The following is a 23,828-nucleotide window of genomic DNA, read 5'->3' as shown; positions in this document are numbered from 1 at the left end:
GTCAAGTATCCAGGCAAGTATACAGCATAAGAACAGGTAATAAAAATAAGAAAATGCAAGGCATGTTTAGGGAACAGAAAATACAATGATGACTGCAACAAAAGGCTTGTAGGGGTGGGAATTGGGAATTACGTGGGCCTTCTATGCTATGCTAAATAATGAGCACTTGAACCTGTCAGAAGAAGTCACTGATAGTTTTTTTATGCACCATCAGTTCTGTTTAATTTCCCCTAGGCATAAGATTTTCCCTAGGCTTGCTGCTGCTCCCAACTCCCCAGGCTGCTATTCCCCTCTCAAAGCCCCTATACTCACCTCCCCAGCCCCAGGCTGCCTGCACTACAGCAACCAAAAGCACTTACTGTTCTCTAAATATGCCATGCTTGTTTTCAGTGGCTGCTAATGTCAAAAGCATGAATTGAGGAACATCTAAAGGTAAGGTGGTAAGACCAGTAACAGCAGCCCTGTGTGGAACTTCCAACAATTAAGAGGAGCAACACTGGACCACTAGTATTCTCTAAATTTTGTCATTTGCTATTCCAGTTGCTTCATAGAAAAGTGTAACATGGTTTTTGTTAAGTAACATTTGGTACATCCATATAACAAACAGTAGGGAAGGACACTTTTCTCTTCCCAAGAGAAGTTGAATGGAAAGTGATAGCATTTAAAATGGTGTTCTTTGCTGTTTCTGTTTAGTTTTGATTCTCTCCTTTTAAAAATCAGACTTTAATTTTAAAAAGGGGATAGGTGGAGCATTCCTTTTTGCTTTTCATGCCACCTGGCAATATTTTTTCTTTTCTCTATAGAAATTCTTTGAAAACAAAAACAAAACAAGAAAAAATACTTTAAAAACCTGACAGTTCTGATACAAACTTTTAGTTAACAGGGTGTCAACCTTACAGCTCATCCAAAACAGTAACAAGTAAAGCAATATAGTAGCAAACCACAGACTTTTAGACCTGAAAGGATTTAAGAGGGAATGCAGCAGGGTGTTTAAAAAGTTACCATTCCTTGAAAGCTCTGATTAACAAGGGCCTGCTGGTAACTAATCATCTAGTATCCTAGGTAGGAACATAGAGAGGAGGAGTAGAATTATAACCCTAAAATGTGAAATCAGAATATCACTGTCATCCTCCCCAAACCATTTTTTTATGTATTTATTTTTTGTGTGTGTGAGGGAGATCAGCCCTGAGCTAACATCCATGGCAATCCTCCTCTTTTTGCTGAGGAAGACCGTCCCTAAGCTACCATCTATTGCCAAGCCTCCTCCTTTTTTTCTCTTTTTCTCCCCAAAGCCCCAGTAGATAGTTGTATGTCATAGTTGCACATCCTTCTAGTTGCTGTATGTGGGACGCCACCTCAGCATGGTTGGACAAGCGGTGAGCACTCGGGATCCGAACCCGTAGCAGAGCACGCGCACTTAACCGCTAAGCCACGGGGTCAGCCCCTCAAACCATTTTTAAAAGGAACATATTTGTGAGGGGATAGAAGGTAAAATTTTGCAATTCAATATAGAATTATTAACTTCCTGAGAATTTTATTTTATGTATTCTATATCTACTAGATTACAGACAAAATCTGTACTAATGCTCAAAAAAATGGAGCAACCATTACCTAATTAATTAAGGCATGATTCAATAGATTTCCCAATTCTTTGAGTTGTGAAGGAGCCAATGTCAACCTCTCACCCGCTGCAGCAATTTCCTAGAGCATTCTTAATACAGAGTCATTCTGTCTCTGCTGAAATAAGTCACTTCATTTTTCCTTTTTCTTTCTTCTCATGTCTTAATTCCCTTTCTTTTTTTCTTTCCTTCTTCCCTTCTTCCTCTATCTTCTCATCCTAAATCACAATTGGATAATGTTAGGTACATGTATACAGTGACTGTTTTTCCTGGTAGATGATTCAGGCTACAATTATAATCCCTGAGAAAAGTGCAGAATTCTCCCATCCACCTAGAATAGAGGTGAATTTAGTCATCTCCCATCCCAAAAAGAGATATAGGAAAGTATATTCTGTAACTTGGAAAAAGATTCATAAAATGGGATACTATTTGGCAACAAAAAGGAGTGAAGTACTGATAGATGCAACAATGTGGATGAACCCTGAAAACACGCTAAGTGAAAGAGGATAGTCATAAAAGACCACATATTGTACGATTCCATTTACACAAAATGTCCAGAATAGGCACATCTATAGAGACAGAAAGTAGATCAGTGGTTGCCTAGAGCTGGCGTGATGAAAATATTCTAAAATTAGACTGTGATGGTGGTTTCATAACTGTAACTATATTAAAATCACTGAATTGTATCCTTTAATTGGGTGAACTTTAAGGTCTGAGAATTATATCTCAAAAAAGTTGTTCTATAAAAAGGTATCCAATGTGACAGCCTACGCACACACACACATAATATATAGGCATATATGTACAGTCATGCACTGCATAACAACGTTTCGGTCAACAATGCCGCATACACTACGGTGGTCCCATAAGATTAGTACCATATAGCCTAGATGTATAGTAGGCTATACCATCTAGGTTTGTGTAAGTCCACTCCATGATGTTCACACATTGACGAAATTGCCTGACAACGTATTTCTCAGAACATAACCCCGTCGTTCAGTGATGCATGACTGTACATATATACATACATACATACTGATTTACAGTGAATTCTCAATTATCAGCCTGTAGTTTATCCACTGAAATTTTAAAATTCAAACAATTCCTCACTGCCTTGATATTATGAAGATGGTAATAATAATAACAATAATGATGATAATATCAAGTATTTACTGAGTGCATACTAATGTGCCAGCTATTTCCTAAAAATACATAATCTCATTTAATCCTTACCAAGTCTCTAGAAGATAGATTTTATTACTATCCATTTTAACATACATTATTTCTTTTAACTCTCACAACAGGAACCAGTATTTTTCCAAATTTATATATGAGAAAACGGAGACTTAAGGCGGTGAAATAAATCATTCTAAGTTTCACACTAGCAAGTGGCAGAGCTATGATTTGAACTTTGATCACTGTACTCTGCTGCCACTTCAGCTATCCCTCTGTATATGAAATTGAGTCTCAGTGAGCTAAAAGAATCTTACATTACTTCTGTAGATAGTCATTTGATGAAGTGGGAAAAATCCCAAAACTAAAAGCTGAGACCCAGACTCTACTCTGAGTTATGATACAAGCCAACCAGGCCAGTCAAATTCCAATCCTCTCATCTGCAAACGTAGAAACTGGAACAGAAATTTTTCAAGGTCCTATTGGCTTAAAAATCCATTTAGTTCACAAAATACTTACTTAAAATTCTGAGTCTTCAGCCTACAACATAGCCAAAACAAATGGTTTCTTTATTTCCTGCCCTATGTCTTTGTGACCATTATTGTTGCTAGGTTGTGAAAATATCAACTATAGTTGGAAAAAGAAAGCACAATTAACATCTGTTTACAAAGTTCAATAATACCAATTAACAATATACTACATGATTTTTTAACTTTTTATTATGAAAAATGTTAAACATATTCAAAAGTAGAATAGTGTTAACAAACCCCCACGTATCTATCACGCATCTTCAAAAATCACCAACTCGTGGTCAATTTTGTTTCATTTATATACCCTCCCATTTTGAAGGAAATCCCTGGTATCATAACATTTCTGTAAATATTTTACTACATATGTCTAAAAGATAAGGGCTCCCTTCTTAAAAGTATAACTATAGGGGCCGGCCCAGTGGTGTAGTGGTTAAGTTCGCGCATTCCACTTCGGCGGCCTGGGGTTCGCAGGTTTGGATCCTGGACGTGGAAGTACACACCGCTTGTCAAGCCATGCTGTGGCAGGTGTCCCACATAAAGTTGAGGAAGATGGGCACAGATGTTAGTCCAGGGCCAATCTTCCTCAGCAAAAAGAGGAGGATTTGTAACATATGTTAGCTCAGGGCTAATCTTCCTCACAAAAAATAAAAAATCATAACTATAATATCATTATCACACCTAAAATATTAACAATAATATCTTAATATAATGACTCAAATAAACTTGAGAAATCAATTTAAATATATAAATGACAGTAAATAGTATCTTAACGCACCAATTTTATTTTGAATGTTAATTACAGCTCTCTGTATATTCAAGTTTTCTATCACTATTATTCCTATTTTAATCCATTGTTTCTATATATGATCTGATATTTCTATAATTAACTTTCCTCTATTCATGAAATGTCATATGGCACTACATCTAACGTATCCATAAAAGAATTAAGCATTCTATATACACTGAGCTCATTAGATTTTGTTTACTCATTGAACTTGCCTGGATACTGAAAATAAATTAGCTTGGTATGATTTGTTTGCAATTAAACTTTGCTGTCTTCCACAGTTCAATTTATTGTCTCTTGGTGACACCAAATGACTACTTTATTAATTGTTCCAGCAATTTGCCAGCTATTATTATTCTCCAACTACATATATTATCCAACTGAAGTGTTGATATAAACTTTTTTTATCCTGGGACCCTTATTTCTTGTATAACTCTCTATAAACATTTTGCTCCTACCACATTCCCCCGTCTCATTCCTTCCCTTAACTTGCCTCTTCTTCCAAAAACTTTCAACTATAAAATTATTAATTGATACTCTGCCTTATACAATTTGCCTTGAAATGTTCCTTTGAAAAATTAATTTTAAAAAGTGAAAAATTAATTTAATTTCTTCAATCTAGCTGATGACAAAATTATGATGAAATCAAACAGAAATATAAAGAGAATAATTTAAAAATAGGAAACATCAAATTTTGTGTCCTAAATTAATATCATTGTTTCATGAGTGCAAAAGACATTTCCTCTAAGAGTTACAATTACTGTCTGTACCTTAAGTAAGGATTTTCCTGAGGCCTAAGAGACCCATAAGTAACATAATTTCTTTTGAAATAAAGAATAGAAATTTTCATTTTCTTTCATCATGTTAACAAGAAGTAAAACAGATTACAAAAACTGGGATGAAGAGATTAGCTTAACGGCACCGCAGGACCTAAATGCTGGATTTAAATCACCAAGGCTAAATAAAGGCCACTCATCATCTCATTGTTCTAGTTCAATCGTAAGTCAGGGCTAATAGGAGGACCTCACTTAACAAAACAGATATATTTTTTAAAGTTGGAAAAGTTTGAAAATTTTCACAAATCAAATCATATTTCAAATGCATTAGGAGAGTTCACTAATTAAAGGCATCCTGAAATGAATTCTTTCATATTGCTAAAGCAAACACAACAAATAAAAACTATTTGTATTATGATTAGCTACCAACAAAAAAATAGCTAAATTTATTGAGTACTTATTGTGAGCTAATTTCTGTGCTCTTGCTTTACATCTGTAGTCTTCATAACATCCCTATTAGGCCATGTAGGAGACCCTGCTAATGCCCACTCCATATCCCCTTGACTCATCTATAAGTTCTCTAGCCACTGCTGTGGATAGTCATACTGACGCTGACAGCTTTCCACCTAAAGGACCCACAGGTCTTTCCTTACTTTCTCCCTATGCTTCCTGGGATCACCTTGCAAACAGACTACCCATGCCCAAGTCCTTATCTCAGGGTAGGCTTTTGGAGAAAACCCTAACTAAGACTGCTATCTGTTAATAATAGAAGTGGTGCTAGAAATCAGACTCTTGGAATGAGATTCTAGAATTGTATCACTTGTTGGTCAGGGGGTAGCAAGGATCCAATTTCTAGTAATAAATGAGAGTTCATAACCCATAACATGTTACAGCAGTACAATAACTAAAACTTTTACCTGACGCGGACTGGAACGTAGTAGAGGAGGAAAGAGAAAGTCCAAGCTTATAAAATAACTACTAATACTTGAAAGAGAGAAGGGTAATCATAACTATAAAGATTTTGGAGTACATATTGGTTAACTATTCTAGAAGCTTTGAAGAATGAGACTGGCAGGCTTGGGCAAGCCATCTATCAACTCAGGGCATGATGTAAAAACCAGAAAAAAAGCCACATTAGCATTTAAAGTGAACTCTATCTCCTGTACCCTGAGAGCAGACTGCACTGAAAATCAGGTCTAAGATTTGACTGAGTAGCTAAGCTACAAAGAAGACTAAATGCACAGCCCCAGCAGGTCTCCCAGCTGTAATCAGGGCTCTGATATGGAAAGAACAGAATAGTGAGACAGAGGATAGTGATATTTGGGTTCTGTAAGAACACTGAACCCTCAGATTCCGCTGAACCCTCTGGGCTGCAAGGGTCCATTCCCTTCCCTTTCATAAAGGAAAGCAGCCTCCAACTGCCTGGAGACCTTGCAAAGGCCATCCCTGAGGAAGATGTCCTCCTCAAGATCTGTTCTGCCTTCTCTCATTGTCTCTAGACCAATAACCAGGGTCAGATCCTACTCATAATGGCTCCAATTGTGAAGTACAGTCCCTGCTACAGGAAAAAATGGTTTACTCACTACAAAAGCTGTCTGACATGTATCCTCAAGAACTGGGGGGCACACATATGGAAATGGATCTTGAGAGTGTTGAGCTGAGGTATGGGGAAGAACGCCAGAGAGAGGAAAGTGTATTAATATGAAGGCACTCTCCTGTGACTCAGAATTTAACTTCTAGCAAGGAAACCTTAAGTAGGTCCTAAAACACTGATGGAATGTCAATGGGAACGATACGACTCCAAAATAGCAGGCACCAGAGGTAGCACTTAATCATCAGAAGCAAGGTGAACATATTTGCCATAAAAGGCAGTAAGGTCAAAGCGGCCACCAGAGAACCTTGACCTACAAGGATCTGTGACTATGGCTACTAATTAGCCATTTTTCTTTTTAGAGACAAGCGAGATGGGTAGTGTATTAGTTTGCTAGGGCTGCTGTAACAAGCACCCTAGGGTGCTAGGGTGCTTTAACAAAGCACCACAAACTGAGTGGCTTAAACAACAGAAATTTACTGTCTTACAGTTCTGGAGGCTAGAGGTCCAAGATCAAGGTGTCAGCAAGGCTGGTTCCTTCTTGAGGGGCTATGAGAATCTGTTCCATGCCTCTCTCCTATCTTCTGGTGGTTCACTGGCAATCTAAAGCATTCACTGGCTTATAGAAGCCTCACTCTGATCTCTGCCTTCATCTTCACGCAGCATTCTCTCATTGTGTGTTTTCCATGTCCAATTTCTCCTTTTTCTTAAGAACACCAGACATATGGGATTAGGTGCCCAACCTACTCCAGTATGACCTCATCTTAACTAATTATATCTTCAATGACCTTATTTCCAAATAAGATCACATTCTGAAGTACTGGGGGTTTAGTACTTCAACATATGAATTCTGGGGGGACACAATTCAACCCATAACAAGTAGTGAATGAGGCTATTTCTTGACTTATATGGCCAAAAATGACCAAGAACTAGAGAGCAGAAGGTTTATGTGCAGTTCCCAGACCTAAGCCAGTTCAGAGACCTAGAGTTCATCAATGTAAGGAGAGAATAAGTTCTCTTGAGCAAAAAAGTCAATGTTTCTCCAATCATTCTCCAAGGGAAAGTGCCACCATTTACCAGAGTAACTCAACACTGGTGAAAGAGTAATGCCCAACCCTTCCAGGGACTGTCGGATATAGGATCTAAGCTAACATTGATACCAGGGTATCCAAAACACCTTTATGGTCTCCCAGTTAGAGTGAGAGCATATGGAGGCCAGATAATAAATGGAGTCCTGGCCCAAGGCCATCTCACAGTTTGCCCATTGGGTCTACAGACCCACCATCTGGTCATGTACCTGGTCCCTGAGTACGTAATTGGGATGGATATACTTAGCAGCAGCCAGAATGCAAACATTGATTCTCTGATCTATAAAAGAAGAGCAATTATGATAGAAAGGGACAAAGGAAGCCCCTGATATGGCTTTCCCTTGCCCCTGGCCCAGATAATAAATCAGAAGGAACATTGTAGCCAGGTGAAATAACAAAGATTTGTGCAACTCTCAAAGAGTAGCTCCAATAAAAATCATACAGCTCATGGGTGGGTCAGCTCAATGTATTAATGCAAGATGAAAACTGCTATCATACCACAGCCCCATGCATGAGTGAACTACTGCAGTGTTACTCAAAATGTAGTCCACAGACGAAAGAGAGTTCACAAAGTTTTTTTTATCATTCCACAACAAGATATAAAAACAAGTATAGAAAGTGAGAGCACACATTTGAAAACATTTATAGCAATCTAACATTATTGCAATAACCAAGTGTGTGGTTTTATATTTTACAAAAGGATCAGTAATGATGACTGAAAACAAAACAAAAAAAGTCCTTCATACGGTCAGTTTGAGTAGCACTGTTCTAAAGGACAGTGGTGAAAGGAAATTCTGCCATCAGGCAGAGCTTCATCAACTTTGTATGAGAGAGAAGTGGTTTGACGTAAGGGTATATATATGAATTCTTGGGTAGTGGCTAATGACTATGCTAATTATTCAGGGGCCTGCAAGAAGCAATAATGGATGATTAGACACAAGGAGGTCTGAAAAAGAGACATGTAGATGACTCTGTGGAAGTGGACACAAAGTGTAAATACCCAACAGAGCATCTACAGCAGAGGAAGCACTAAACAACCAGGTGGAAAAGATGACTCATCCAATGAATCTCAGCCAGCCTTTGTCCTTGGCCACTTCAATGCTTACACAGTGAACTTGTGAACAGAACAGCCATGGTGGCAGTGATGGAGGCTATGCATGGACACAAAAGCATGGACTCTCTTTCACCAAGGCTGATCTAGCTACTTTATATTAACTGCCTGTATACATTAGGCACCAATGATACATACATGTAAACCATAGCCCCTGGGAAGGTAATGTCTATTCTAAGCTCTAATGTATGACTAGAAGCTGGCTGGGAGAAAAAGAGAGGCGATGCATATGCAAAGCCAACAAGAGGAGATGCATATCCATCTCCTTTTGTTTCTCCTGTATTCACTGTCTCTGTGACTGGTCTACCACCATCCATCAAGTGTTGCTTATGACATTTGTTTGCTTTTCCTTCATTTAGCATGCACTTAAGTACTTGCTTAAGAGGAGAAGATGCATATGCAAAGCCATTTGGAGAACATACAGAGTTGGATAAGTCTAAATCCACAGAGAATGACAAGATAAAGGCAGAGGTAAGATCATTAAATGCTTTGGATGGAAGGCTTTTATAAATGAAGGTGACCTGTAATTATTAAAGGATTTTAAATAGGAGAAGGTCATGATCAGATCTGTGTTTTAACAAAGTCTTTCTGGCAATAGGCCAGTTAGGAGTAATCCAGGAGACAATAGAGCTAAGAAAATAGTATTAATGATAGGGATAAAGAAGAGAAAGGACACATTCAAGAGGGATTTTGAAAGGAGGCCAAAATTTAGCAAAACTAAAGAAGAAAGAGAGGTCTAGGATGACTTGGGTTCTTTCCTAATCCCTATATCCCCCTAGTAAAATGTCTTCTCCTTTGAACCCCTATTTTATTTCTACCTTAGTGGACTTTTATTTTTGTACTTATTTATTCACATGTCTCTTTCCCCCTACTGGTTAATTCATGATGGGCAGACATTATGGCTTATTCGCCTTATATTGTCAGCAGGGCCAGAACTAAGGTGAGGAAACTGAGGCACTCACTTCTGGGTTCATGCCAGTGCAAAGTTGAATCCCTTCTTTATTCAAAAGTTTGATATTTCATTCATCATGGATTTTTTTGCATACATCTTGATTTTTTAATACTGCGTTAAAATATTATTTATCTCAATCACTGAGTTTTTTGGCACCTTCTTAAATTCCGTACTCAAGGCAAGTACCTCACTTACCTTACCCTAGCTCCTGCCGATTCTCAGCCCCTAACATGAGCAGGTACTCAAGAGCGTGCTGAAGGAAGGAAAAGCAAACAAATGACATAAGCAACACGATGGATGGTGGCAGACCAGTCACAGAGGCAATGAATACAGGAGGAGCAACAGACTTTGGAGAAAGATGATGAGTTCATAATGCAAGTCCGAAGCACTGCTCAGTATATTATCTTATAGATTCATTTATTATTCAATACTGGCAGCACTTATAATAGGAAATATTAAACACTGACAGTACTCAAGGAATTGTCCTCAGGATATTTCCCCATTATCTTTTTAAAACTTACATCAATATTTGAGGTATTGCAGCAATATCCAATTTCTTAGCTCAGCTTATGAGTTAACATTGCTTAAGACACCAAGATGAGCTGCTTGTTGTACAAATGTATCATTAATACTTGCAATCTTTGATGTTTTTCTACCAAATACTCTATCAGCAAGGTCTAACCTGACCACTCTATGTGAAAAGCAGCCCCATTACTTTATTTCTTTATCCCTGCTCACTTCTCTTCATAGCATTTATCATTATCTGATATAGCATGTGTTTATTTATTATTTTTCTTTCCCCTTTACAAAGATGAGCTCCATGAGAACATGGAATTTGTCTGTTTTGTTCAAAGTTGTATCCTCAGGCCCTAAAATAAATGCCATTGAAGGTCATGACAAACAGTGGGAAGGTGGCTAGAGGAAGGCTTACACTGGCACAGAACTAGGATAAAGAAAATAAATAAAGCCTTATGTGGATAGAAAACTGGAGCTAGGAGCTCATAAGAATATAACTGAAATCCCTAGGGGCCAAAAACAAAGATGCAATTACTAACCATAACAATAAGCTTGGGAGGTTATCTTGGGGAGGTTTTCCAGTTAGGAAACCAGTGGGCATGGGTTTTAACAGCCTTTGACCAGATGAGATCCAAATCTCTGTAGAAAGGTGGTACATCCAAAGGGCTACTTGCTTGGGTATCACTGGGAAACAAGAAGATGAAAAGAAACTTGCCTCAGCCTGGGCTCTGGGAAGAATTAAACAGTCTCCCTGAGAATTCTTAACTATGACCTCCCCTCAAATCTTTGGGCTTTAAATTTATACTATCTACGTGGTCTAGGAATCCCAAGACAAAACACTGAAATAAATATTGGTTCTGGGGTGTGCTACTTAATTTATTGTCTCAGCTCCAAATCCACCCTTCTTCGTTCTGCTTTGTAATACTGGAGCTGGACCCTATAAATATTTCTCCGGTGCCTGATGGCTCAACGTTAAGCTTTGGCAAAACAGTCTCCTGAAGGGGCAAGGCTGATCAGCCCATTGAGAAAAAGTTAAATGATTTCAAACAAACTGATTTTACTCATTAAATATAATAAAACATAAAAGATTTGCTTCTGAAAGCCTAATCAAAGTTAATAATCAAAATTCTCACCTAACAGACACTCTTTTCTTCCCCTGGTAGAGATGGTTTTAAGCCAAGCTTAATTTTTTCAGATATTAAAATATTCCCCAGTTACATATAACATCTGAATAGATTTTCAGCTGCTTCTTTGACTCCAGAGATGTATTTTTGAAGATTTATAACCTCATATCTGTATGGATGGCTTTTAAGCAGTTTTTTAGGCCAGTAGGCTCTAGTTTCATTTAGCATAAGATTGCTTGTTTATATACTCCATTTCACATTCCAAATATCTTCCCATTTTACAGAATAATAAGGGGTTATATAACATTTTGGCTATAATAAGAATGAAAATCCTTCAGTAAAAACACACTTGCCAATTTATATACCTAATGCTTATCGGTTTAATTTTGACTTGCTCTATATTAACTTTAACTTGCTCTATATTAGAACTGTGACAGGAAAAACACACCCCACCCCACATTCTAGCAGGTACTGCCTTGTGATGGTTAATTTTTTGTGTCAACTTGACTAGGCCATGGGGTGCCCAGATATTTGGTCAACCATTATACCGGGTGTTTCTATGAGGATCCTTTTGAATGAGATTAACATTTAAATCAGTAGACTGAGTAAAGCAGAATGCCCTCCCTAACATCGGTGGGCTTCATCCAATCAGTTGAAGGTCTTAATAGAACAAAAAGGCTGACCCTCCCCCAAGTAATAGAGGATTCCTCCTACCTGACTGCCTTCAAATGGGGATACTGGTTTTTCCTGTCTGTAGACTTGAACTGAAACACTGGCTCTTCATGGGTCTCGAGCCTGCTGGGCTTCAGACTGAAATCAGTTGTCTTGATTCTCAGGCCTTTAGACTCAGACTAAAACCACACTGTAGGTGTGTCCAGCTTGTCAACTCAACCTGCAGATTTTGGGATTTGTCAGCCTCCCTAATCACATGATAATTCCTTATAATGCATCAATCTTTTGATATAGATATAGATATAGATATAGATATAGATATAGATATAGATATAGATATAGATATAGATGTAGTTAGAACATAAGCTGGCACCTTCTTGAAAATCCTACCTACTCTCTAGGCCACAGTTGTTTGGCCAAGGGGGAGAGAGGGACATCTGATCCAAACTGGGCCAATTGGAGGCCACATACGTATATAAGACTTTTTTTTTTAATTTAGGAACTGAAAGAGAGTTGACTGAAGTCCCTTTCTGCCAGCAGCCATGTGCAGGCATCAGGCCCAAACACAATGAAACAGAGGCAAGAGCTGAAAAAAGAGCCCTGCTGATGATACCCAATTCCCTCGTCCCATTCACTCCTGAAGCTTAGCCTCACCCTGCCTCTCTGCCTCAGTTACAGCAGTCAATAAATTCCCTTTTGGCCTAAGCTGGTTTGAACCAAGTTTTAGTCTGCTGCAACCAGAGGAAACACAGTAAATCCCCACTGTGTGCAAATCATTACGGAAATTTATATAATTGAAATAAACATAAATTCAGTTCAAGTATTTTACATAATCTGTTTTCCATAACTTGATGCTGTTCAAAAACTTAAATATGTTCAATATTTTCCCTAAAAACATCATTAACGTTGAGGTTACTTAAAATGCAAAGGTTACCCAGGAAGAATCTCTCTTTGCTTGTATTTATAAGGGACTTATCAAATTAGAAAGCACAATTAGAAACCATCATGAGCTCCATGTTCTCCGATGAACACTACAAAGTTCCATTAAAAATACCATATAAAAATAATATGATACTAAAATTAAAAATACTATAATCACTAAATCTTTCAATAAAATCATATATATTTACAAAATAAGGTCATCAGTAAATATCTTCTTGGTACTTAAAGTTTTAAATTGTTTTCTTGCTGAGTTGGATGAAGGCTGAAATTTATTATCTTCTTATACATCATAGAATCCCTGTTACAGAGGAAGCATTTAATTATGAAATAGTTATTAATACACAGGTCATATGAAAAATAAACTGTTCCTGAATTTCCTCTTCAACAAGATCAATGGTATCCTATGAAATAGGAAAGATGGTGGCTTGGATAACTAAAATTCAGAGATAAACACACAATCTTTGGTACACAAATTCAATTGAATTCAAAGTCTCTAATCATCTACTATTTTATAAAGTTGCTAACGATGGGTTTAATGGCTGATTTCTCTAAGCTCATTATCTCTATATATTTTCCTGAATGATGTGCTAAGCAGTGCAACTGTGACTAAAGAGAATGTGAAAGAGAAAGAAGAAGCAAACACACATATGTACGTCAAAAACAAGTTTGATAAGAATTTAGTTACAAGGGGTTTTACCCCCTCAGAACCACAGTTCCAGGTAACTTTTCTCTTTCACTCATTCTAATTTCACCAACTAGGAAAGGGAATCAGAAATTTCTAGAACGGGTAAGAGAGGAAAAGCGAGCTTAGAAGTAGTCAATACTTTTAATAAGGCAATTAAAACAACTAGGTGCTGAGAGGTAAACAAGTTTGTAAAAGCTTTAACAAAAAATTGAAGGCTGCAGAACCATGTCCGTAGATCAGAAAGGTTAGGTTTTCCAGTGTTTTAATTTTATGGAAACTCACGAAATATTATGAACTTCATTTGCCCAACAGCATCATGGGAACAGATAAAAAATATATTTCAAGTTCAGTTCAAAGAACTACATTTTCACGAATTCTTATATAAATCAAAAACTCCTTATCCTATTGCAATGTTCTCAATCCTATCCCCATTAACACCTCTCACACAATAACCATTCCACCAAAAAAGAGGCAGAGGAATTACCAGAGAAGAGAGAGAGGCTGTACCTGCTGGCATTAGTATATAACTCAGAAATATTTGTCCACATAGTTCTAATCCAATAAACATGTCTTATAGTTATGAGCCTTTGGCATTTTGGGGTTTTTTGGTTCTGTTTTTTGTTTTGTTTTGTTTTTGCCAAGGAAGATCAGCTGTGAGCTAACATCTGTTGCCAATCTTCCTGTTTTTTTTTGCTTGAGGACGATTAGCCCCAAGCTAACAACTATGCCAATCTTCCACTTTTTATATGTGGGTGGCTGTGACAGCCTGACAAGTGGTGTAGGTCGGTGCCCAGGATCCCAACCCATGAACCCGGGCAGCCAAAGCAGAATGCCCCGAACTTTACCACTACACCATGGAGCCAGTCCCTGGCATTTTGTGATATACAGCATTCACCCTCAAGGAAATGTTCAGAAAGGTTTTGAGTCCATACCAAGGAAAGCTTTTTAATCAAAGTGTCTGTCAAAATGAGATTAGAGTTAATATAAGTAACATCAATGTAAGGCTTGGTGGAAAAGACTAAATTCAGTAGGTCTTAAATACTCAGGTACCTCAGGAGATTAATACAAGAAGGAAAAATGGATTCTTCATACATCTCACAATGAAGAAGAGAGGAGAGCTTATATATAAAGGAGAGGGGAGGTATATACATATATGCTTGCCTGTGTATAGAATCTTTACAGACGATACATGAAAAAGTGAAAAGAATGGTTGCCTCTGGACCAGAGGACAGGGGAACTGGTAAATTGACCTAAGAACACTTACTTTTCATTAGCCTGCGCTGCACAATGTTTCGGTCAACAGTGGATCGCATATACAACAGTAGTCCCATAAAATTAGTACCATATAGTCTAGGTGTGTAGTAGGCTATACCATCTAGGTTTGTCTAAGTACACTCTACAATGTTCGCACAATGAAATCACCTAACGACACATTTCTCAGAACATATCCCTGTCATTAAGTGATACACAACTATATAATTTCTTTCACCTTTTGGAATATTTGAATGTATACATTTCCCATTCAAATCAATAAACAAATTTAAAATAAAAAGCATAAACAAGTGAATACAAATAACTCTTATGAAAGCAAAATATGTAAGTTACATGAAAAAGATTCAAAGTACACTGGAGAGGACAGAGAGACGACTTTCATCAATGGAAATAAGGAAACTGTCAACAAGGAGATGGTACATGAGATGGGTCTTAAATGATGGGTAGAATAAATATATAACAGAAATCATTCCAAGGAAGAGAATACCTGAGTATAGACATAAACTTGGGAAGATATGGGGCATGTTTAGGAAGGTATTAATATGGAAATTTAGGCCACACGTAAGGTGCCATATTCTTTTTCTATGGCTTTATAACAAATTACTATATAGTTAGCAGTTTAAATCACTACAAATTTATCATCTCACAAGGTTTCTGTAGTCAGGAGTCTGGGTTAGCTGGGTCCTCTGCTCAGGGTCTCACTAGGCTGAAATCAAAGTGTCACATTGCCAGGACTACAGTTCATCTAGAATGTGAGATCCTCCTCCAAGATCACTGGTTGTTGGCTGAATTCAGTTCCCTGCAGTGCTAAGACTGACCCCTATTCTCTTGCTGACTGTTGGCCAGGAGCCACTCTAAGCTCCTAGATGCCACCACAATTCTTTGCCATGTGCTCCCTCAACAGGCCCTCTAATGCTTCCAAACTTTGAATCTCTCTAACTTCAGGAAAAATCCCGTCACTTTTAAAGCCTCACCTGATTAGATTAGGCCCACCAAGATGTCCCTTTTGATTAAAGTCAATGGATTTGTAACCTAATCACAGGCATGTGACAACTCATCATATTCACAAGTCCTACCCATACTCAAACAAAGAGGATTATATAGGAGGCACTCAAGAGAAGAGGATTATACAGGACGTGTACACCAGAGGGTAAGAATCTTGGGGACCATCTTGGAATTCTGCCTGGCATACGTGGTAATAAAAGATGAGAATAAAAATTCTCCAGGGCTATATGAAAAGCCAACTAAATAGTTTTCCCTCCTATTTTTTTTCTTCCCAAAGATGCTGCTGCTTGTAAAATGTATATGCATAATTACAGTTGCAACCAAGGATCTTCCCACATTTGGTAACTATCTATTCTTTGGCTATTGGTGGTAATCATTTACATGATCTATTTTACTAACTGGGGCTATCCACCTCTCTCTGACAGCCTTTTACTCAATATGAACCATTCTTACCTCTGACTGCAGTATTCTTGACTGGCTTGTCTGTTACTCTTAGATTAATATTGAATTAATTAAGGTCTTCTCTCACTCCACAGGTCTTTGTTGCATATTTTTCTCTCTATTGCTGGCCTTTATTTTTCTGGTCTTGTGGTAGTTCATGCTACAAAAGACTTTTAGGTATTTTATTGTTATCTAGCCTCTACTTTATCTAGCCTACGATGCTGAATATCTTTTTTTTTTTTTTTAGGAAGACCGGCTCTGAGCTAACATCTATTGCCAATCCTCCTCCTTTTTTTTTTTTTTTTTTCCCCTTTCCCTGAAGCCCCAGTATGTAGTTGTATGTCATAGTTGCACATCCTGCTAGTTGCTGTATGTGGGACGTGGCCTCAGCATGACTGGAGAAGCGGTGCGCCGGTGCGCGCCCGGGATCCGAACCTGGGCCGCCAGTAGCGGAGCGCGCACACTTAACCACTAAGCCACAGGGCCGGCCCCTGAATGTGATTCTTTAGGAACACAAATCTCAGAGTTAGAAATACTTCTCCTTTGATCTGGCAGCTTATATTTTTCTCATAAACAAAAGTGAAAAGGTTGCCTGTTGATTTGGAAGGCAAATGTTATGCTGATAGACAAAAAAGTAGAACACCACGAAAAGAAGGTCATGTTATATAGCTGTTAGTCTCTCAGAACAATGTGGCATAAGATCTGGCATTCTAGTTCTTCAGACAGCTACTACCATTGCTATATTGATTTAACAAGGTGATCTGTATTCTCTAATTTGAAACAGAGCACTAGTATAGCTTCTTCTTAGGAAAGGGGTATTACAGTACAAAAAAATTACTGTTTAATGGTAGAGATGATAAAATAAACATTGCTAGCAATAACTAAAATTTTAATAGTCTTAGTTTATAAACAATGGCTTTCAGTTTGCAAACAGTCAGATTATCAGGCCAAGTACAAGAGTGTCAGCTCTCTTTGATAGTAGTTTTATAGCATAAATTTAATTAAGCCTACAAATAACAACTGAGTCCTTACTAAGTATAAGACACTCTCTAGTAGATGGGTGATGGTGGAGAGCAAAAGATATAGGATGAATCAAACATGAATCCTGCCCTCAAGTTATTTATAACAAGTGAAAAGAAAATCCTGACAGCAGGATCAACCCAATTTTCCTTTCCCTCCTGTGGCAGACAGACTCTTTAGGTGATCCTCACGGTCCCCAACTCCTAGTATTCCCACTCTTGTGTGACCCTCTCCCTTGAGTGTAGGCAGGACCTGTGACTTGTTTTTAACCAGAAGAATTTGGCAAAGATGACAGGATGTACATGATTACCTACATGTGATTATGTGAGATGTTACATGAGATTGTAGCACCCATATTGATGGAGATTCCCTCCTCTGTTGATTTGAGGAAGCAAGTGGCCATGGTGGGAATGCCACGTAACCAGGAGCTGCAGGAGGCTTCCAGGAGCTGAAGCTGCCCCTGGCCAACAGCCAGCGAGAAACTGAAACCTTCAGTCCTCAACTACAAGGAACTAAATTCTGCCAACAACCTAACCTTGTAAACAGCTCCTTTCCTAGTCAAGCCTCAGTTGAAAACTACGTCCGGGCAAACACCTTGATTGAAGCTTTGTGAGACATTCAGCAGAGGACTCAGATAAGCTGTATCCAGACTTCTGGCCCACAGAAACTGTGAGACAATAAATGCATGTTGTTGTAAAACACTAAGTTTATGATAATATCGTTACACATCAATAGATAACTAATACACCTTGCTTCTTATATTATTCAAGTTGCTCACATATCATATTGTAAACATCAGATCACTGTTGGTAATATGAAACCCTCAGCCTACACACAAGAGAAAACCAGAATCAGTCACACAGTCACTCTTCTGTAAGACTAAAGCCCCAACTTGTTGCCGATATTGCCAGAAAGGCCAGGCTGGTTGCTTAATTAACAGATCAAAAACTAAAGATGGGCTGCTTATTCTCAGAGAGCAAGCAGCTTCCATTTCCTGACTAAATGATCAGAGTGAGCCACCAGGCCTATTAAGTATGAATGGAAAATCTGAAAGGTCAAAGAGCACCAGGAGCTGGCAGAGTTGACAAACTCACAGTGTAGAAGAAAACTGTCATTCCTACTTATTGAAAGAAAGTAAAAATATATCTCTCTTAGCAAAATACAGTTATTTTCTTTCATATTTAAAAGATACGTTTTTTTTTCAGCTTTATTGAGGTATAACTGACAAAATTGTAATATATTTCAAGTATACAACTGTGATGATTTGATATATGTATATATTGTAAAAGGATTCCCACAATCGAGTTAATTAACACATCTATCACCTCAAATATTCACCACTTTTTTCATTTAAAACCACCTTTTCTTAAATGACAATTAGCCTCCATTTTGGGACATACATTCATTATAAATGAACCAGAGTAAGCCTACTACTATGTGAAGGTTCTTACCATCACTCTTTCAGAAGTCCCATCATCACAGGCTCATTGTAGCACAAATATTTTCACAAGCAGAGGAAGTGATATATTAGCACAATTTTATCAGGATCATAAATGTAACTAAAAACAATTAACAAGATTTATTTTTTTATATTCAACAGTAAGAAGCAGAAAAAGTACTCAATTGTCACTGTATTTATTTAATGCTCACTTTTTAAAGACTAAAGTCAGTTAGCTACTTACTGTAAAACACAAAATGCGTGACAAAATACATGCTGAGAAATGTAGTTTTCTCCTTTGTAAAACGAGATTCACTACATTATTTCATTTAATTTTTCTATGTATAGGAAAAGTGAATCAATAACCTATTTCTTAATGATCAGCTAATAAAATTAACTTTTATTGCATTTTTAAAAAGAATTATTTTAATTTCCTTTACTTACACATAATAAAAGAAGGCTTTTTGCAAATCATTAACAGTTAAGAAGTACTTTCATTGACAATTTAGGTAGATAAAATATACACGGTTTTCTGAGAAAATCATTCCTGTAACATTATTAAATGCATACTCAGATTTCCAAAACTGCAGGGAATAAAAGCAGAATAATTGGAAAGAATATACATTTAGTCTAAATAATGCTTGAGAACACGACCAGAGATAGTGTGCAAAGCATAACTTGATCTATGCTCCCACAGTGCCTCCAGGTCTCTCTCTCTGAATGCCCTATTTGTGAACATCTGGATCAGCCTTATGGCTGAAACAACAACGTCCTAAATAGGGCATGAGAATAAATGAAATGCCCAATAATATAAACCGATGTATCTCCTGATACACTGAGGCACTAAATGTAACAATGTTAAAAACCAGCATATATAGAGGCCAAAAAATAAATAAACAAAACAAAAATATTTCTAAGTCTTTCGGGGGAAAAAACACAAAATAGGCAGAGTAAATAAAGGATAACCTACAAATACCTATTCTTGCCTCAGTGAGGGGCAAGAATCACATACTAGTCTCTCACCTGCTACTTCTAGTTATGAGTAATAACTTGATGAATCAAACTCATGGATATCCAGCCCACAGTACAAAACAAGTAGAGTAATTGGCCCATCCTAAAATGGTTGTTCTTTCAAGAGGCCTCGGGACCTCTGTTTTTTTTAAACGTGTGATATGCAATTATAATTGACTAAGTCATTGATCTCTGCTACTAAGACATATAAAACATGCATGGCCAGTCTGCCTCATGACTGTGCCCTGACCTGCACTAAGCATCTCACGTATTCAACGGAATGACCCAAATACGTCTTGCATTATATAGAAGAGGAGAATACAAACTTTCTGTAAAGTGCCAGATAGTAAACATTTTAGGCCTTGTGGGCCAGATAGATTCTGCTAGAGCTATTCAACATCATGGTGTGAAAGCAGCCTTAAAGAATGTGTAAATGAATGGATATGGCTGGGTTCCAGTAAAACTTTATTTACAAAAAGCAAGCTACAGGCTAGATTTGGACCACAGGCTATAGTTTGTCAACCTCTGTCAGGAAATTTCGGAGGAGCCCACACCTCAAATCTTTCTCAAGTCTAACTAAGAAGCAAAAAATCTGGCTTTGGTAGAGAAGGGAAAAAAACCAAATTGTTTTTATTCTGCCTTTAAACTGCCAAAAGCATATACTAGCTATACAGCAGAACTAGGGATCTGAGTGACTCCCTGAATGAACAAACTAAGACACTACAGTAGATGACAAACGATGAAGAGTGAAGATGGTCAGTAATTTTAACCAACGACAAATAGTTACTGAAAATCATTAGACTCACAGAAATTCTATCTGACCTAAAAATGTTATATTTTTTACTGCCAATATTTAATAATACATACCCTTCCCTCTCCTACTTTTCCATTCCTTCTATTACGTACCTTGTGTAAAAATAGATAAAACAAGCACCTGATGGTAGTAATAGCTTCCTAAGTAGTCTCCCTGCTTCCAGGAATGAACTACCTAAAACACAATTCTGTTCTGCTTATAATAAGTTGCCAGTTTAGCAATGGTTAAATCTAGGGACTCTGGGGTCAGAGAGAACTTAGTGTAAGTCTAGACTCTATCATTTATTTGCTGTGTGACCCTGGGCAAGTTATTTAACCCCTTCAAGTTTTACTCCCTTATCTGCAAAATGGTTATAAAATAATAAAAAATTCACAAAGTTGTGGTGAGGAATAAATAAGGGAATTCAGGTAAAGTGCTTACCAAAACACCTGATACATTATAATCATTCAGTAAATGTATATTACGATTATGGTAACTGTGGGGGTTTTAAAACACATCTGCAAATTCTTTGACACTCCTCCCACCGACAGGTAGGATCTATGTGCCCTCCCCCTGAATCTAGTAAGTTGCTTGTAATCATGAGAACGCAGCAGAGGTGACATTGTGTGAGTTCAGAGACTAGGTCAGAATAGGCCATACAGCTTCTGTCTGAGTCTCTTCAGACACTCACTTTGGGGCCATGTAAGGAATCCAAGCACTCTAACATTGCCATGTTGGAGAGACCACATAGAAGCACTCCAACCACAGCTCAGCTGAGCACCCACCCAGCAACATCTGCTACCGGCCGGGTGTATAAGCCTTCTTGGTCAACCAACCCAGTGATTCTTCAGATGACCACAGCCACAGCCAACATCTAACTGCAACTACCTGACCCACAAAATTGTGAGCAAAACAAAATGTTTAAACAATTAAGTTTTGGGTAATTTGGAAAGCAGCAATAGCAACCAGAACAGAATTTTAGTACAAGAAGTGATGTAACAAAAATCTAAAACATGTGGCATTAGCCAGGTCCCTCAGCAGTCTCACTAGTAACCCAAAATAAAGATGGACCTGGCTTGAAGAGGTTTATGGTTGTGACTTTTATCTAATGGAGTAAACTCCAATAAGATCCACAGAAAGAGCACAAAACTTTCAAGGGAACTGTATTAACAAAAGTATTCTCATCTTAAACTGAAATGGACAGAATAAATAGAAAATGAAAAGAGGCCTTTGGAAACTCAACCTTCCACAGGTGGGAAGCAGGCTGAGAAAGCTACCCAACCGTAAACATAGGCCATTTCTCAAGAAAAAGAAAGAATGATTGAGAAGGCAGAATCAAGACTCCAAAGGGCAGAACCAAGAACAATGGGGAACAATTCCCAATAAGCAGTACTGAACCCTAATCAAAAAACTGGCAACATGTGCCCCACTGGATTTCAAAATCACAATGAACTCATGACTGCTATGGACCTCTCATTTCTCTCCTTTTAGAATGGGAGTTTCTACTGTGGTTATCCTATCCCTGCATCACTACCGTATAATGGCTATGTGGAGAGCAAATAACTTATCTTTTTGGTTAACAGGTCTTCATATCAAGAGGAACTTAATACCTAAGGAAATGCACACTAGGAGCCTCATGTGCACATGGAGTTGATTCAGATGACTGAATTCTGAGCTAATGCCAAAACAGATAAACCTTTGGAGTGAAGGAGGACTTGAGAGGGAATGAGTTTTGCATTTGAGAGGATAATAAATAATTTGTGGCCAGAGGAAAGACTGTGGTGGTTTTAAAAGATGTCTGCAAATTTTTTTTTTGACACTTCTCCCATCAAGAGGTATGGTCTATATCCTCTTCCCTTGAACTCAGCCCAATATTAGTGACTAGCTTGTGACAATAAAATGCAGCAGAACTAACACTATTATGACTTCCAAGGTTTGGTCAGGAAAGGCCATGAAGCTTCTGTTTGATTCTCTTGAGACACTGGCTCTGAGCAAAGCCTGCCACCATGTAAAAAGTTTGACTACCCTGAAAACACCATGCTGGAGAGGCCACATGAAGATGCTCTGGTCAGTAGCAAAGCTGATCGTCTACCAACAGCCAGCATCAACCAACTATGTGAGTGAGCCAAATCAGATATCCAGCCCACTTGAACCTTTATATGGCTTTAGCTCCAGCCGATATCTGACTGCAACTGATTGAGATACCCCAAATGAGGACTGCCTAGTGGACAGATTATTCCCCAGTAACAAATTACTGACCTACAAGAACATGAGCAATATAAAATAGTTGTTTCAATCTTCTAAGTTTTATATAATTTGTTATTAAACAACAGTAAGGAAAACAATGATGTCACTCTCCTTCAGTGGCTTCCCATTATTCTTAGAATAAAGGCAAGTTTCTTTGATATAATTTACATGGTCCTGCATGATCTGCTCCACTTAACTTGTAAGTGGTCTTAGCTTTGATGTCACTTTCTCCAAAAAGTTTTCCTTTTAATACCCAATTATGGGGTACGAGCCCCTTCTAAGCATTTCTATAGTTGCCTAACACAGTACCTGCTATGCTACATATTTACTTACATTATCTCTCAGTAGACTCTACATCCTCTACAAGTAGGAATCACCTCTGCCTTACTGACCAACGTGATGCCAATACCCAGGGCACATGGTAAGCAATCATACAGTTCTGTTAAGTATTGAATGCATAAGAACCTCATAGGGTAGAAAAAATAGAAATAACCCTTATAACAAACAAGACAGAATAGAATAAGATAGTAACATAGGTAAAACAATATACTGTAGGAGAACGAGGAAAGGAAGACCTCTCTAAAGGAAGAATTTCAATGAGATAACTGGCACAGAATCAAGAAACGAAAGTTTATGTTAAAAGGATTAAACTTTAAGCTTCTGCAAGGCAAAGGAAACCATGAACAAAACGAAAAGACAACCCACCAACTGGGAGAAAATAATTGTAAATCATATATCCAACAGGGGGTTAACCTCCAAAATACAGAGAGAGAATTCAACAACAAAATAACAAACAACCTGATCAAAAAAATGGGCAGAGAATATGAACAGACATTTTTCCAAATAAGATATACGGATGGCCAACAGGCACATGAAATTTGGCCAAATTGATAAACTCAAGAACTGTCTCAATAAATATTGACTACTTGTATTTTCTTTTCTTTTCTTTTTTTTTCCTGGTGAGGAAGATTTGCTCTGAGCTAATGTCTGTTGCCAATCTTCCTCTTTTTTTTCCTTGAGAAAGACTAGCCCTGAGCT

General features: G+C 37.8%; 1 protein-coding gene and 1 long non-coding RNA gene across 3 annotated transcripts in view; both read right to left on the bottom strand.

Moving 5' to 3' along the window:
• ANKS1B (ankyrin repeat and sterile alpha motif domain containing 1B) overlaps window positions 1–23,828 on the bottom strand; it is a 758,303-nt gene that overhangs the window by 694,868 nt on the left and 39,607 nt on the right. The gene's annotated exons all lie outside the window — the stretch shown is intronic.
• On the bottom strand, window positions 1,537–13,871 carry LOC131421776 (uncharacterized). The gene is made up of 3 exons (XR_009223949.1): window positions 13,067–13,871; window positions 3,312–3,419; window positions 1,537–1,837 (listed from the first exon to the last, which is right to left on the bottom strand). It is a non-coding gene; the product is annotated as an uncharacterized LOC131421776 (long non-coding RNA).

This window comes from Diceros bicornis, chromosome 25 (assembly GCF_020826845.1).
Source record: "Diceros bicornis minor isolate mBicDic1 chromosome 25, mDicBic1.mat.cur, whole genome shotgun sequence".
Taxonomy (NCBI): Eukaryota; Metazoa; Chordata; class Mammalia; order Perissodactyla; family Rhinocerotidae; genus Diceros; species Diceros bicornis.
This window is presented reverse-complemented; position numbering and strand designations above follow the sequence as displayed.